Raw genomic sequence first — 10,962 nt, 5'->3', positions numbered from 1 at the left:
CTGGGGCTTTTGCGGCCTGAGCCCGGGTCAGGGCTGGCTGCTGGCGGGACCTGGCTACAGAGGGAAGGCCCCAGATTGCTCAGGTGACTTAGGCAGCGTGCTAGGATCACTGGCCACACTGGTGGGATGTTAGGAAGGGGATTTGCGGCTGATGATTTGTACTTGGAAAATAAGCAGATTTGTTTTTGGAATTCTCTTCCTACACGCAGACCTGTCCCACGGTGAGTTATAAATGACAGGAGTGCTAGCTGTCATTCTCTAAAGTGGAAAGCCAACTGCTCCAGCACTAAGTCATGGGCTCCTCCAGCATGTAGGAAGTGGGCCTCTCTCTGCACCCAACCTGCCAACCCCCTCTTCCCTTTTCTCCCTCTTCCCTTTATAAATCCCCTAGGTTAGTCAAAAGTCCTCATTTTCATTGAATGTTGGGTGGTGAACAGCGGCCTCCCTCCAGGCCTTTGGGCTCTGGGTGGGGATGGAAGCCCAGATAAGAACAGCTGTGAGTCATACTGTCAGCCTCCTGACCCCCTCAGCCTGGCAGGGACATGCAGAGGAAGCCCAGTGGGGTTCAGACAGACAGACAAACACAGGAAGATTGGATGGATTCAAACCGCTGTCCAGCTTCCTGTCCCTGTCTTGGCAGCCTCCCCAACTAGGGAATAGTGTCCCCAGCTGCCAGTTGGATGGAGCAGCCAGAGGAAGGTGGCTGAAAGGGACTTTGCTGGAAGTTCTTCAGCCTTCCCTTACCTATCTCCCCCTCCCCCTCGCCAACACTCCCCTCATTCCCTCACCCCTATAGTTTTTCTGCTCTACTGTGACTTCCATGTGAGTTCAGATTCCAGGACCCTTCAAGAGGGGTGGGGAAGGGGTGAAGCAAACTAGTAGCAGTACTGACTATCTGTTATGGAGCATTTACGGGCCAGACACTTCTCTTTGCATAAAATGTGTCCTTAATTCTCTCAAAGCCTCGTGTGAGGACGGGATACTGCCCTTGACCCCATTTTACAAATGTGAAACCAAGGCTCGGAATGATCACGTCCCTTAGTCACATGGCTAGTAAGTGGCATAGCTGGGACTCAAATCCGGTCTCTCTGAATCTAACACCTGTGTTCTTTCCACTGTTTTGATACTCCTTGAGGAAGGGCAAGCTGGAATAGTACCAGCAAAACTGACGATTGAGTTCTCAGTAGGTGCCAGTGAAAGAACAAAGCAGAACTGACTATCCCCATACTTGTAGAGCTGGATCTTCAGCCTGACACCCTCCCCCCAGGGAGTGACCACAGGAATGCCAGAAATGTCCTAACTCCCCCAACCACTGCCTGAGTGGACCAATGAAGCTAAGGAATGCAGCCAAGGTCCTAACAAAGCTATACCATAAATTGTTCCCTATGCATCGCTGTTGACCAATCAGGGCGTAGTGAGGTATGACTCAAACCTTAGAATGTGTTGGTCACTTCCTGACCACTGTGCTGTAAGACCCTGCTGAAAGACCCTGACCAAAGTGACCAGTCTCTGTAACCCACGTCACTTACCTAAGCCCACCCAAATGACTAGCCCTATATAACCTTTGTTCTCCTGGGAATCGGGGCTCTCTCGGCCACTTGCCGCTGCATCGGCAAATGTGGCTGACAGGGTGCGGGGAGGGGTGGCAAACTAGTTTGAATAAAGACTCTCTGCTTTTGCATCGGAGGAGGCTCCCTGGTGGTTGATTCTTGGGGACCCCGAACTCTGGGCATAACACCGGACACCGTTGGAAGCATTTAGAGGTGTTAGCTCAAAGTCAGGTGCAAGGGTTTCAGTGATTCTGGTGTGGTTCCGGGACTGCCTTAGCCTCTCCCAGACAGCACCCCTGTTCCACAGCCCCTGCCTGATCTGGCCCAGCTGCTCTGAGTGGGTGCGGCAAGGGCCCAGCTACTGTATCCTAGAGGCGGTTTGAGGTCTAATGAAAGATGGATTATCCACATCTGATCCGTTAGCCCTGATCATTGGCTTGTGAATGATCACACTGTCCCCTAAGAGGCTTTTCTCAGGCTTCACTCAGTAAATACCTATGGAATGGCTGAATTAGCACCTTGTGCAGAGCAATCTGCTGTCCTGCAGAAATGTGCGGCAGCCCAGAGGTAGCCCTCAGAGCCCAGGGCGCCAGGCCAGACAGTTCTCTCTCCACCGGCCCCCTGCCCCCGTCCCTTCCCCTGCCCCACCAGCAAGGAAAGCAGAGCCAAGGATGCTCCTGTGGCTTTTGGGTTTCCCTGGCAAGATGTTTGCTGCCACCTGTTTTGTAAAGAATTTTAGAAGATAGAGTAGATGAAGAAAAATTTGACTTAAAAAAAAACTAACAGTAAAAGTGATATTATTAATGAGGTTGCTGCTCTTTCAAAGCGGCGAGGGGGCTCCTGGGTGGGGATCAGATGGTGCTCTTTGCCTTAGGGCTTCCCAAACTTTTGCATAGAAGAGTCTCTGAGAGCAAGGAAGACTGACAATTGCCCCAGGGGGTGGGGATGGGGGTGAGGGTAAGGGTATCAGATTGATACCAATGAGCTTGAAAATGATTTAAGGATTTATGCAATTTTTCATTTGATTTTATATGTTGAATCTAGAAAAATATTTGTACACCATTGATGTCCTGGCATATTGTTTTAAATCCTTGGGGGCTGAGAGTAGTCAGGTGAAGAAGCAAAGCAAAGTTTCTGGTCTGAGGCTTAGAGTATTGTTTGCATTTTCTGTTTACTTGGTTCACAGTGATCAAGCTCTCAATCCCCTGTAGAGGTAACCTCTTCCCCCACTTTTTCAGAATGAAAAAAATGTTTTAAAAATCAAATAATCATAATTGTTTGTTTTTATTCTCTCTCTCCACCTGCTAACTTTATTGAGATATATGCTAGTAATTGACATGCAACTGCTGTGTAAATCTAAGGTGTGCACATGATGTGTCGATACGTGTATAGCTACTTTTTTGTTGTTGTAGTGGGAGCACTTAAGATTTACTATCTTAGCAACTTTCAGGTATACAATTTAATATTGTGAACTGCGGCCACCATGCTGTATGTTAGAACCTCAGACCTTACTCATCTTGTAACTGGAAGTTTGTACCTCTTGACTAGCATCGCCCCATTTCCTCCAGGCCCAATCTCTGGCAACCACCATTCTGCTCCATGTTTCCATGAATTCAGCTCTTTATAAATTCTACATGTAAGTGAGATCATTGTTGTTTGTTTTCTTATTTCCAATGCTATATATATATTCATTGTACAAAAGATAAGATACTTTAGCATTCATAATATGCTAATAATCAGTACACCTAGACTCATGATATAACCTTTCGAGTTTTTTTCTCTTCACCAGTGAGTGCAGAGGCAGTGACACCCACCCTCCAGGACCTGTGCCTGGATAACTGTGGGATGGTGGACTCCCAAGTCAAGGCCATCCTGCCTGTCCTGAGCCACTGTCACCAGCTCAGGGGCTTCACCATCTCTGAGAACCACCTCTCTGTGGCCACCATAAAGAAGCTGCTGTGCCACACAGCCTGGCTGCACAGTTTAGAGCTCCAGCTATACCCTGTCCCCCTGGAGTGTTACAGGACCCAAGAGACTGTGGACCAGGAGAGAGTTGCCCTGATCCGGGCTGAGCTCACAGAGACACTGAGGGAGTTAGGACAACCCAGGACCATCCATCTTGACACCAAGTACTTTAGCTCCAGGGAGTTTTATTTCATGGCATTTTCATGACATGGAGTCTGTGATGTGCCCCTGTAGTGACCCTGCTCACCAGGTGCACCTAACAAGGGCTTCCTTCTGGGCCCCTGGAACATGAAACCTCGGACTGGGGTGCAGGTTGCATGCTGTTCTGAGTAGCATGATGAAATCATCCCTTTGTCCAGCATACCCATGCTGTGTTAATACCCTTCCTGTTAGGCATTCAGTAGCTGTCTTGGTTGTTAGACCAACAAATCACCCTTATTTTACTTCATAATAGCCCTAAAGTGCAGGAGCAGTGGTGCTGCAACTCTACTTCACACTTGTGTTAGGAAATTTAGTTTTTATCAGAAATAAGAGGAAGAAAGGCTGCAGGCAATAGCAGCTGCCTCTGGTCCTTGTCTCTCCACACTTCCTTCAAAACTAATACAGGCCCCCTGCGCGCAGCCGCGGTTGGGAGGGGAGGGTTCTGCTAGCAAGTGTGCGCGCTCCTTTGGTGCAGCTGGTCTGTGAGCGTAAGTGGAAGGTGGTAGGCCTAGGTCTCTGGCCTTGTGGACTGACTGAATCTGCAGGACGCCTCCAGCCATGAACCGGTTTGGTACCCGGCTAGTGGGAGCCACTAGGATCCCGCTGCCGCCGCCGCCACCACCGCCGAAACACCGCACTAATGAAAACCTCGACAAAATTGATATGTCTCTGGACGATATCATCAAATTGAATCGAAAGGAAGGAAAGAAGCAGAATTTTCCACGACTAACTAGAAGACTCCAGCAAAGTGGTGCCCGACAATTCAGGATGAGAGTACGATGGGGAATCCAGCAGAGTTCTGGTTTTGGTAAGAATAATTTGAGCCGTAGAGGAAGAATGATGCCTGGGAAGAGACCTCCTTATGGAGTTGTCACTGGCCTTGCAGCTAGGAAAACAACGAATTCGAAAAGGAATTAGTCCTATGAATCGACCGCCTCTAAGTGACAAGAATATAGAGAGATATTTTCCAGCGTTAAAAAGGAAGGCAAACTTTCTGAGACAAAATGAAGTGCAGAGAAAACCAGTTGCAGTTCTTAAGAGACCTAACCAGCTAAAGAGAAAAAAATAACATCCCAACCAATTATACCAGGAGTGAAAATAAATTAAGTCATCAGAAAGACACTCGTCAGGCAACTTTTCTTTTCAGAAGAGACCTGAAGGTTCAGGCCCTGTTGAACACAGAACAACTGCCAGATGATGTAGTAGCAAAGAGAACTCCTCAATGGCAGACTTCCACCACAAATGGAGGAATTTTAACTGTATCCATTGATAACCCTGGAACAGTGCAGTGCCCAGTAACTAAGAAACCATGATTAACTCCTACTGCTGTACCTTCATTCTTGGCAAAATGGGAGCAATCTGATGTAAAGAAAGTCCCTAAAGGTGTTCCCCTGCAATTTGATATAAATAGTGTGGGAAAACAGACAGGGATGACTTTGAATGAGCGATTTGGAATCCTGAAGGAACAAAGAGCCACTCTCACATTCAACAAAGGAGGAAGCTGCTTTGTAACTGTGGGATAGAACCCATGTTAAAGGGACTTTTGAGTGATGACTCTGTTAAAAAAGTTGAATTACTTGAAGAGTTTCTGATTGGTGTTTCTGGTTTCTTGGGATATATTTATCGCAGAAATTTAAGAAACTTTATTTCAAAATATTCACAAGGCTAAATACTCTTTTTATTTTTGAAGTTTTTTTAAACATGTATAAATAATGCCCTGAAAGAATAACAGGGAATATGCCTACCTGTTGTTAAAGATTTCTTGGTTGAGCCAGATAGAACAATTCTCTAGTTGACTTTTTGGTTCCTCATACAGCAGAAAGACAGAAAGACAAAAATTATTTTTATGATAGTGGTATTTAGGATCTCATCTCCTTTGCCCACTTTTAGTACTTTGCCATGGTAAATCTTGGTCTTCAGAAATATAAGTAGGTCCTTTTGTTGCTGTCCCTTATCCTTTAATAGTGTTGATGTAATAAGTGCAGTTGACTTCTTTCATTAGAGATATTTAAAAACTTAGAATTCTACTTTTGGGTTTTAAGATTTATGGGAAGATCTGGAAATTGGTTCATTTTTCAGATAGTGTTAGGCTAATGCTCCAGAGTTATAAATCTTTAAAGTTGAAATTTTAACAAGAAAGGTGACTCTAGCATAAGTCTCAGTTTAAAATGTTGCTCTTTGAAGGCAATAAATGCATGTTTAAAAATATGCCTAATAGAGCCTTGGAGGAGAAGGTCCAATGTAAAAATCTGACAATTTTTGTAAGTAAATGAAGAAAGCATGAGAGGAAGTAGCAGGTTGAAGTCAGGTTACTGAGGTGAAAAACTTTAAAACCCAGATCATAGGTATACTGTTTGGATTTAGTGTAGTCTTTTTTTAAATTTTTTTTATTGCTTAAATTATTACAAAGAATATTACATACGTCTCCTTTTTTCCCCTGCCCTTGACAATCTCCTGGCCTCCCCTACCCGCCAGTGTCTTATGTCGATTGGTTTTGCTTATATGCATGCATACAAGTCCTTTGGTTGATCTCTTACCCCCCCCTCCTGCCCCCCCACTCTCCTCGGCCTTCCGGCTGTAGTTTAACAGTCTATTCGAGGCAACTCTGCCTCTGTATCTATTATTGTTCAAAAGTTTATAATGGACTCTATTATCCATGAATGAGTGAGATCATGTGGTATTTTTTCCTTCATTGACTGGCTTATGTCACTTAGCATAATGCTCTCCAGCTCCATCCATGCTGTTGCAAATAGTAAGAGTTCATTCTTCTTTACAGCAGCATAGTATTCCATCATGTAGATGTACCACAGTTTTCTAATCCATTCATCTACTGATGGGCACTTAGGCTGTTTCCAGATCTTAGCTATGGTGAATTGTGCTGCTATGAACATAGGGGTGCATATATCCTTTCTGATTGGTGTTTTTGGTTTCTTGGGATATATTCCTAGAAGTGGGATCACAGGGTCAAATGGGAGTTCCATTTCCAGTTTTTTGAGGAAACTCCATACTGTCTTCCATAGTGGTTGCACCAGTCTGCATTCCCACGAGCAGTGCACAAGTGTTCCTTTTTCTCTACATCCTCTCCAGCACTTGTCGTTTGTTGATTTGTTGATGATAGCCATTCTGACAGGTGTGAGATGATACCTCATTGTTGTTTTGATTTGCATCTCTCGGATGATTAGCGACTTTGAGCATGTTTTCATATGTCTCTTGTCTTTCTGAATGTCCTCTATTAAAAGGTGTCTATTTAGGTCCTTTGCCCATTTTTTGATTGGATTGTTTATCTTCCTTTTGTTAAGTTGTATGAGTTCCCTATAAATGTTGGAGATTAGGCCCTTATCAGATATAATGTTGGCAAATATGTTCTCCCATGTAGTGGGCTTTCTTGTTGTTTTGTTGATGGTTTCTTTTGCTGTGCAGAAACTTTTTATTTTGATGTAGTCTCATTTCTTTATTTTCGCTTTAGTTTCCAATACCCTAGGATCTGTATCCATGAAGAACTTGCTTCGGCATATGTCTGAGATTTTGTTGCCTTTGGATTCTTCTAGTATTTTTAAGGTTTCCCGTCATATATTTAAGTCCTTTATCCATTTTGAGTTTATTCTTGTTTATGGTGTAAGTTGGTGGTCTAGTTTCATTTTCTTGCATGTATCTGTCCAATTTTCCCAATACCATTTATTGAAGAGACTATCTTGACTCCATTGTATGTTCTTGCCTCCTTTGTCAAATATTAATTGAGCGTATTGGTTGGGGCTGATTTCTGGGCTCTCTATTCTATTCCACTGATCTATATGTCTGTTCTTGTGCCAGTACCAGGCAGTTTTGAGAACAGTGGCTTTGTAATACAGCTTGATATCTGGTATTGAGATCCCACCTACTTTGTTCTTTCTCAGGATCGCTGCAGCTATTCGGGGTCATTTTTTATTCCAGATGAATTTTTGGAGAATTCGTTCTAGGTCTGTGAAATATGCCGTTGGTATTTTAATGGGAAGTGTGTTGAATTTATAGATTGCTTTGGGCAGTATGGACATTTTAATGATGTTGATTCTACCAATCCAAGAACATGGTATGTTCTTCCATCTCTTTATGTCTTCCTCTATCTCTTTTTTCAATGTCCTGTAGTTTTCTGAGTAGAGGTCTTTTACCTCTTTAGTTAAGTTAATTACTAGGTATCTTAATTTTTTTGGTGTGATGGTAAATGGGATTGCTTTTTTAGTCTCTCTTTCTGTTGGTTCACTATTGGTGTATAGAAATGCCATAGATTTCTTGGCATTAATTTTGTATCCTGCTACATTGCCAAATTCTTTTATTAAGTCTAATAGTTTTTTGATGGAGTCTTTAGGGTTTTGTATGTATAATATCATGTCATCTGCAAATAAGGACAGTTTTACTTCTTCTTTTCCAATTTGGATGCCTTTTATTTCTTCTTCTTCTTTAATTGCAATGGCTAATACTTCCAGTACTATGTCGAATAGGCATGGTGAGAGTGGGCATTTCTGTCTTGTTACTGTTCTTAGGTGAAATGGTGTTAGTTTATGTCCATTGAGTATGATGTTGGCTGTGGGTTTGTCATATATGGCTATTATTATGTTGAGGTATGATCCTTCTATTCCCACCTTGCTGAGAGTTTTTATCAAAAATGGGTGTTGAATTTTGTCAAACGCTTTTTCTGCATCAATTGATATGACTATGTGGTTTTTTTCCTTCAATATGTTTATGTAATGTGTCACGTTTATTGATTTGCGGATATTGTACCATCCTTGCATCCCTGGAATAAATCCTACTTGGTCATGGTGTATGATCTTTCTGATGTACTGCTGGATCCGATTTGCTAAGATTTTGTTGAGGATTTTGGCATCTATGTTCATGAGGGATATTGGCCTGTAATTCTCTTTCATTATGTTGTCTTTACCTGGTTTTTGTATTAGGGTGATGCTGGCTTCATAGAATGAGCTTGGAAGTGTTCCTTCCTCTTGAATTTTTTGTAGTAGTCTGAGGAGGATAGGTTTTAGTTCTTCCTTGAATGTTTGGTAAAACTCCCCTTTGAAGCTGTCTGGTCCTGGGCTTTTGTTTGCTAGAAGCTTTTTGATGACTGCTTCAATTTCTTCCATAGTTATTGGCCTGTTGAGATTTTTAGATTCTTCCTGATTAAGTTTTGGAATGTTGTATTTTTCTAGAAATATGTCCATTTCCTCCAGGTTGTCTAGTTTGTTGGAGTAAAGTTGTTCATAGAATTTTTTAACAATCATTTGTATTTCTGTGGGGTCTGTTTTAATTTTGCCTGTATCATTTCTGATTTTGTTTATTTGGGTCCTCTCTCTTTGCTTCTTGGTGAGCTTGGCTAGAGGTTTGTCAATCTTGTTTATCCTTTCAAAGAACCAGCTCTCGGTTTCATTGATTTTCTGTATTGTCTTTTTAGTCTCTATGTCATTTATTTCTGCTCTAATCTTTATTTTCTCCTTCCTTCTGCTCACTCTGGGCTTTTCTTGTTGCTCTCTTTCTAATTCTTTGAGCTGTAGATTTAGATTACTACCATTTTTTCTTGTTCGTTGAGGTAGGCCTGTAGAGCTATAAACTTCCCTCTCAGGACTGCTTTCATTGTGTCCCAAAGGTTTTGGATTGTTGTGTTTTCATTGTCATTAGATTCCAGGATGTTTTTAATTTCTTCTTTGATCTCATTGGTAACCCAATCAATATTTAATAACATGCTATTCAGCTTCCAAGTGTTTGAGTATTTTGAGTTGTTTTTATTGTAGTTTATTTCTAATAGTATGCCTTTGTGGTCTGAGAAGATGCTTGGTATGATTTCAATCTTCTTGAATTTGGGGAGAGTATGTTTGTGACCCAATATGTGGTCTATTTTTTAATATTTCCCATGAGCACTTGAGAAGAATGTATATTTTGTGGCTTTGGGGTGAAGTGTTCTGAAGTTGTCAATTAAGTCCATCTGATCTAGTGAGTCATTTAGGATTGCTGTTTTTTTGCTGATTTTTTGTCTAGAGGATTTATCCAGTGATGTCAGTGGTGTATTAAAGTCCTCTACTCTGATTTTATTGTTGTCGATCTCTCCCCTGTTATCTTCCAGGAGTTTTCTTATGTATGTGGGTGCTCCTGCATTGGGTGCATATATGTTTATCAGGGTTATAACCTCTTGTTGTATTGATCCCTTTAGTATTATGAAGTGGCCTTCCTTATCTCTTGTAATGGCCTTCACTTTGAGGTCTATTTTGTCCGATATAAGTATTGCTACCCCAGCTTTTTTTTTCATTTCCATTTGCCTGAAAGATATTTTTCCATCCCTTCACTTTCAGTCTGTGTGAGTCCCTTCTAATGAGGTGGGTCTCTTGTAGACAGCAAATGTATGGGTCATGTTTTTTTTATCCATTCAGTCACTTGATGTCTTTTGATTGGGCCATTTAGTCCATTTACGTTTAAAGTTACTATTGAAAGGTATTTGTTTGTAGCCATTTCTATTTTTTTTTTTTGTGGCTGTTTCCTTTCTGGGCTTTTTATTTCTTCTCTTTACACCAGTCCCTTTAGCATTTCTTGCATTGCTGGCTTGGTGGTGATAAACTCCCTTAGCCTTTTTTGTCTGTGAAGCTTCTTATTTCCCCTTCAATTTTGAATGACAGCCTTGCTGGGTAGAGTATTCTTGGATTCAGTCCTTTGCTTTGCATCACTTTGTAGATTTCCGTCCATTCTTTTCTGGCCTGATGTGTTTCTGTTGAAAAATCGTTTGATAATCTGATGAGGGATCCTTTGTAGGTAACTCTCTGTTTCTCTCTTGCAGCCTTTAAGATTCTCTCTTTGTCTTGTACATTTGCCATCATTATTATTATGTGTCTTGGTGTGGGTCTTTTGGGGTTCATCTTGCCTTGGACTCTCTGTACTTTTGTAACTTTTTTTCTTCCCCATATCTGGGAAGTTTTCTGTCATTATTTCTTCAAATAGATTTTCTAATCCTTGCTGCTCTCCTTGTCCTTCTTGCAGCCCTATTATGCGTATGTTACTTCATTTCATGTTGTCCTTAAGATCCCTTAGGCTCTCCTCCTGTTTTTTAATTTTTTTCTCCAGTTGCTGTTCAGATTGAGCTTGTTTCTCTGCCTTATCTTCTAACTCACTAATTCTGTCCTCTGCTTCTTCTAGTCTGCTGTTGAAACTTTCCATGGTATTTTTGATTGTAGCTATATCACTTTTCATTTCTTCCTGATTCTTGCATAGGTTGTTGATTTTCTCATCCATCCAG

At 41.9% G+C, this 10,962-nt stretch overlaps 1 pseudogene; it reads left to right on the top strand.

Moving 5' to 3' along the window:
• The first annotated feature begins 4,274 nt into the window (after nucleotides 1-4,274).
• On the top strand, nucleotides 4,275-5,249 carry LOC138993068 (UAP56-interacting factor pseudogene; annotated as a pseudogene).
• The last annotated feature ends 5,713 nt before the right edge of the window (nucleotides 5,250-10,962 follow it).

Source organism: Myotis yumanensis, unplaced genomic scaffold (genome assembly GCF_028538775.1).
Source record: "Myotis yumanensis isolate MYYU_CA2020_CCGP unplaced genomic scaffold, mMyoYum1.0.hap1 SCAF_15, whole genome shotgun sequence".
NCBI classification, from domain to species: domain Eukaryota; kingdom Metazoa; phylum Chordata; class Mammalia; order Chiroptera; family Vespertilionidae; genus Myotis; species Myotis yumanensis.
Note: the sequence above shows the minus strand (reverse complement) of the source record. Positions and strands in the feature narration are given on the sequence as shown.